We start from the raw sequence: 6,439 nt of genomic DNA, 5'->3' as shown, positions 1-6,439 counted from the left end.
GCGTTCCTCCCGAGGCCTCTTGTTCCCGTGAATAAATAAAGAGCTGTCAGCGCTACCAGTAAGTGCGTTGGAAGCACCTGCGGTGGGAGGCGAGGTACAAAGTTCTATGGCTGTGGCTCCGGTCCATCAGCCCTTCTAGGTCCGCTTTTTGTCACGTTAAGCCGCTGTTACTGGTCTTGCGCAGAAAGTTAAGATTATGCGTAAGCATGCAGCTAGATAAAAAGCTGACGCTGCCTCTTACCGCTCTGTGCGGTGAGGAAGTTGTGACAACAGCAGAATTCCAAATTACTGAGTAGCAATTAATAAAATACTTGGTCGCTTAGGAGATTTTTAAGCTGCTTCATCTCTGAGCTATCACGTCCTTAGAAAAAATAGCAGGAAGGTACCAGTGCCGAAAATAGAGCGAACTTGTTATTTAACGTTAACCTCACCTTTCATCTGTAGAACACGGGCCAGCAAAAACAAAAACAAACAACAAAAAAAATCACACGGCTGTAAAGGCAGTCACACGTTCTTCTGGGGATCTGAGAAATTTCGTGTGGAATTATATCTTGGTTTTGAAAAAGCACTAGGATATGCTAGGACAGATTTTGCCCTCAATTACCCTGGTGTAACCCCAACTGTTCGCTGTCTCTGTAAATGCTCTTCGTGGCTGATGCCAGGAGCATCACAGGAGATAAGCTGGAGGCTGTTAACATCATCGCCTTTAGCAGAGGGAAGTGAGAACGGTTCTCGCTGAAGAGAAAGGCACACGCGAGGAGATTCGAGGTCTGCACATCAGACGGATTTAGTTCTTTGCCCTGAACATGCAGGACAAATTTATCCCTAGCATAACTTCAGGGACATTACCACCAGGGGTTGAGACACAGAGTTGATTGTGTTCTAATAACTAATTTAGATAAGCGTCTAAAAATGCACATCAGTTAAATGTCTGACGCAGCCATTTTGGAGGCTACACTTAAGCTGTCCTTGATAGAGTCTGATTCCATCTCTCCTATTTTCTCTGCTAATTACAATTTCGTGTTCCCTGGTCTCTGGATGTATGCATTAAAAGCTGTACGGATTGCTACAACGGCGGGCTTGCCTTCAGCTTCCTCCAGACACCATCTCCGTGATGGGAAAATTCTCCCCGGCAGCCTCTCTCCTGCTCTCTTTCTCTCCCTCTTTCCTCTTCCACCAACCTCCTGGTGATCACCTCGACACACAAGGATTAGAAGTATTTACTCACAACATCTTGACCTCGTATTTCATTGTGAAACAAAAACGAGTGTGTTTGGGTGGCATTTCCTCCTATGTTGCGTAACTAACATCTGGGTGCCCCCTGCGATTCACACGAGTTGGGCTGCAGCAGTAGGTGATTATTCACAGCCTGTTCCAGCAGCCATACCCACGTCCTCATTCCACGCACAAGTGATCCAATTATAAATTTGCTTCTTAACCAGAGGATTGTTGCAGGAATAGCACTTGAAGCTGCTGCTTTTTTTTTTTTTTTTCTCTTTTTGCTTTTTTTTTTTTTTATTTGGCAAAGATGCTGCCCTCCCTGTGGGCGATAACAAAGCCACAGAGCTTGTCCTGTAATCTTCCACCAGCTAAAGTAGTACAAGGCTTAGTTACCAGAAGGAAGATCGAGGAAGACCCAAATGCCGCAGAGAGAGATCATTGCTCCTCTGTCTGGTGACTGCAGATTTTCATGGTTCACATCCCAGTGGAGAGAGATTAATGGTGAGATGACTGGGCATGTTCTACATGTGAAATATTTTATGTACATATAGATTGTCTATATGAGATACTAGCAGGTCTCTAACAAGGCAGTTTCTGACATCTTTGCAATGTTTCGTGCGTCTGTCCCCCAGCGCTCCTGGGAGGTATAAAATTGCTGATGCAGAGAAAAGCTAATTGGCCAAATCCACAAAGAGACTTAAATTCCAACATGCCACATAAGGTATCCACACACAAAATGTTAATCCTCAAAAATCCAGTTCCTTACCCCTGGATATTTCTAAAGATGTGATGCAGCAGCAGTTCTGCTATCATAAGTATTCCAGATCTGAAACACCACTTCTGCTGTCAGCTGGAAACGCCTCTGCCTTGACCGCAAACAGGGTGACACCAGAGTGCCCAACAAACTCCCTGGCAGGGCCGCCTGTCCCCGGCGCAGGCGTAGGGGTCCATCACGGAGCTCATTTAGCCAAGAGCACGCTCTCAGGTGCTCAGGAGCCTTGCTGAAGGCTGCCGTGTGCCTTTCGGGTTAGCGGGAAACACGCCGTGCTGCTCCTGCCTCATCCACTGCTTCCCCACCTTCCCCGTGCGCACAGACCGCCCGTCCCGAGGTGTTCCGCCAGCTCCCTTTTGGGCCTCAGGTACAGAGCCCAGCCCTGCTGGTCCTGCGCCTGGCACCCACTGAGGCAAAAGACATGGCAGAAGCTTCAAATGTGTGGTAGCAGCATTCTTATGGAAAACTCAGACTGTGTTTTGTCTGTTACAGTTCCATCTTCATTACAAAAAACCCGCAAACAAGCAAACAAAAAAACCCAGCGGCAAAATACCACTTGGTGAACGGACAGAAAGCAGGCGCCGATGCAAAAGGAAAATCCCTTTCAGACAAAACAGGTCATCAAGGAGCAAAGAGTTAAAATGTTTCATGACAGCTTTGCTGCCAAATCCAGGTAACACCCAGGTGGGTAGGGAAAAGTACCTGCAGTGCGTCCAGCAAACCTTAGAAATGCTCTCGAAGGGAATAAATACGTTTGCACAATAAAGACACGAAGCATTTCTGGATTTATTAGTGTGATGCAAGAAGAATTCTTACCCTGGGTAAAGGAGGATTCTGCAGGCAGCTTTGGACTCCTTTCAGTCGCTGATCTGGTTCCTGCATGTGCCCGTAACTTCTCTGACACTTCCCCTTCGCTGCCAAGGTTACTGTCAGGGTATTACAGAGCCCATGAACTTCTCTGCTCAGTCGGTAGCCATGGAGGTTTATTACACGGATAACTGACTTAGTTCTGGCCTAAAATGTTTTTTCTTTGTAGTTTTAGATAACATTTCTTTCTTTCTCCCTTTTTTATCACTTGCATCTATTATATCTGACATCTATGTGTGGTGTTTGTGGTATATTTAATTTTTTTAAATTCTCTCTTTACAAATGTGTTCTAACAGGGCTCTTTTTTAATAACTGTCACTTTGCCAGCTGAAAGAAACAAAAATCTGTGAGAAAAATACCTAACTAGGAACTATGAAGTAAAACACCACCAATACTGAGATTTCTGTGAACACCATTTCAACCCAACTAGTTAAAATAAGGGAGATTTTTTTATTACTATTATTCTACAGTCATGAAATTACAAACCGGTCTTTGACCATGACAGATGAGTCAGGTTCCTACCTCAGCAATGCAGTAAAAACTCAGCTCTAATGAAACAGGCAAATGTCAATACAGCGATTAGCTTGGAAGATAATATTCCAAGAGGCTTTTACAGATGACCTAACTCCGCTCACAAAGAAGGATTATGTTCTTTCTTTCCCTTTGTGATATCTGAATACCAGCCCTTTAACTGAAATCTGTTTGCTTTGGGGGGTTTTCTGTTTTGTTTTCTTTACTGTAGAAATCTCAGGAATTTAAAATCTCATTTTCACACATATTACTGGAGAACTTTTTGGAAGTCTCATACCACTGGCAGGACAATGCGCTGGACGGTTGGGAACTCCTAGACACAGTTGTCTCCATTTAAAACTGGCTGCAGGGGTTACAACAAAAGCAAAAGTAATATAAATGAAATTTAAATCACTTCGAGCGTATTCACACGCATTCAAATGCACACAAAATTACAAGGGCTCAACAGAATCTGTTAGAGAGAGTCACGTTATTTGTTAATCTGATGCAACTTTTCAGAAGCTGGAGATACAAGTTACTGATGGGAAAGGCGAAAGGGACAAGTTACTGGGTTCCAGCTACCCCATGGCGACTACGGTACAGATGCCCTTGGTGTCTTGCAGGGCCACTGGAAGAGGAAGGAGCGACTGGTTCTTTGTCATGGGATGGAAACGTGCCCACTGCGGAGATCGTGGCATCAGCGGCACACAGCACGTTCACACCCAGCTTCCACCTTGGGGGCTTCTTTCAGATTTAACATCAGGCTCCTAAGCCACCTGTGAATGCATTTTCTGTGATCTAAAGCAGCATCTTGTCTGTATCTTTGCACATGGCTCAATCATTATATTTTTTCCATGGACTTTTAAACACATTGATAGCACATACAACCCTGAAATTTCTGTTTTAAATATTCTAGAACCCCCCTAGACATGTAAAATGTTATACATTCGTTTCCTCATTAAAAAAAAAAAAAAAAAAAAGTCTTTTTATCTTTTAAAGGTTTTCCATTTCCCTGACTCAGACCATTTCCTAGTGGGTTCTGCATAATGAATATTAGCAGAGGTTGGCTTACCACAGGGTCTGGTGAGACTCATTTATCAAAGCCCAGGGTGTGCGCCATGCAAAGAAAAAAAAAAAAACCCCTTTAAAAAAGAGAACAAAAAATTTCAGCCCTAACAATCGTTCCTCTCATTTTTTTAAAAAAAAAAAAAAAAAAAAAGTCTTTTTATCTTTTAAAGGTTTTCCATTTCCCTGACTCAGACCATTTCCTAGTGGGTTCTGCATAATGAATATTAGCAGAGGTTGGCTTACCACAGGGTCTGGTGAGACTCATTTATCAAAGCCCAGGGTGTGCGCCATGCAAAGAAAAAAAAAAAAATCCCATTGAAAAATGAACAAAAAATTTCAGCCCTAACAATCGTTCCTCTCATTTTTGTATATTTGGGCATGTTCCAGTGCACACAGCGAGAAGACAAAATGGCCATCTGCAGAACATGAGATGTATCTAACGAGAGATTTGTGCACCTTGAAAGTCACCAGTGCTGAAGCTGCAAATGACTAATGACAGCCTTTCCTCATGAGCGGGATTAATTGCATCACCCCTCGATGCTTATTTCTGTATCCTGCTTATACCTGGGGATAGTTCCAAGGTAATTCATTCTGTGATTTACATACCAGATAAAATCTGGCAAGTCAAGAAAATAAACCAAACCTATTTTCAACCCAAACCAGCTTTTGGATAGCAATAATGTCACCAAGTAGTTCTTTTCAGCAGAATACTGTAAAAAGGCTCCTAAGCACCAGGGGGGGTTGCGTGTGGTTTTGTTGTGCGTTACGGTACCTTCTCACTTCCAAGTATCGCAGCCTTGCGTCTGAGACGTAGCAGCCACTGGGCATCAAGTAACTGAGTAACGTCCAGACACACAAATACAGGGCATGCCCAGATCTACTTCTATAGCCACACACCGAGAAGCCAGAGGCTATCAAGCTGCTGCTTCCCAGCAGAAAAGTGCCAGTTTTGCATAAGGTCGTGCCCTGCAGACGCACACGCGCGTGGTCAAGGTGCCTTGTGTAAGCTGCAGCGGTGATCTAACACAGCTCAGAAGCGGGTGTATTTTGAATTTCACCTGAACCCTTGGACTTTTGTAAAGGGACTTCACTGTCCCTGACAAGTTTGGCACGTGCTGGCACATGCACAGAGTTGGCTCGTTTCTACGTTTCTTATGGTAACCATCAATGGGTTGCTCCTAATAGAAGCATACGTAAAAACCAGTCGAATCGGAAATTACAGACTGGAAAGCTGGCTGCCTCCAACACACCAAAAGCATGATGGTTTCGGTACAGGCTCACCGGACTTGCAGGAAAGGGTGCTCTGGAATCACAGCATGGGTCTGGCAAGGCACAGGGTCTTGCTAAACCAGGCAGAAAGTGGCTTCCACCTGCAGTAGAGCAGAGGGCTGATGGGAGGGCATTCAGACATTCGCAATGCCTGCTGTTAAGGCCGCTGAGCTGTCAACAGATTGACCTGCTGCTGGGGAGGCAGAATTCCACCGCTTTGGGAAGGACACCCATTTTTTTGGCACAGCTGTCCATCCCCACGGCGGCATAGAAGCTTTCGGGGGAGTGGCAATAAGGCTCGTGCTGCCAGCACGATGGGACCACAGTCAAAGGGGGACTCAAAAGGAGATGTGGCATAGACACCTCCATGCCTTTGATGAAAGCTCAGAGCCAGGGCAGTGGAGGGAAGATGAGTCCACAAAGCTGTTGAGACATCTGGCTCCCAAGGCCCACGTGCTTTCTGTTTGTTCAAAGGTTTGCTGTGATATTTTTGAGCCATCCTCTAACGCTAATGTGGAACACCTCATCTGCGCACTTACTGCATTTCCACTATAAATTCACTGCTGCTCCTTCAGTGCAGGAAGTAGTAAATGGATTTACAAGCTTCTCTTCTTGTCCTCAGTGACTGACTTCACTTTAAACTGTTATAAATGGCCAAAGCGTTCAAGGGCAAGAGAGATGGATTGATTTCAGATTTGCATTTTTGTCCTTCCCACTGCAAATCTGCTCCTC

Source organism: Egretta garzetta, unplaced genomic scaffold, assembly GCF_000687185.1.
Source record: "Egretta garzetta isolate BGI_Z169 unplaced genomic scaffold, ASM68718v1 scaffold29, whole genome shotgun sequence".
NCBI lineage: Eukaryota > Metazoa > Chordata > Aves > Pelecaniformes > Ardeidae > Egretta > Egretta garzetta.
This window is presented reverse-complemented; position numbering follows the sequence as displayed.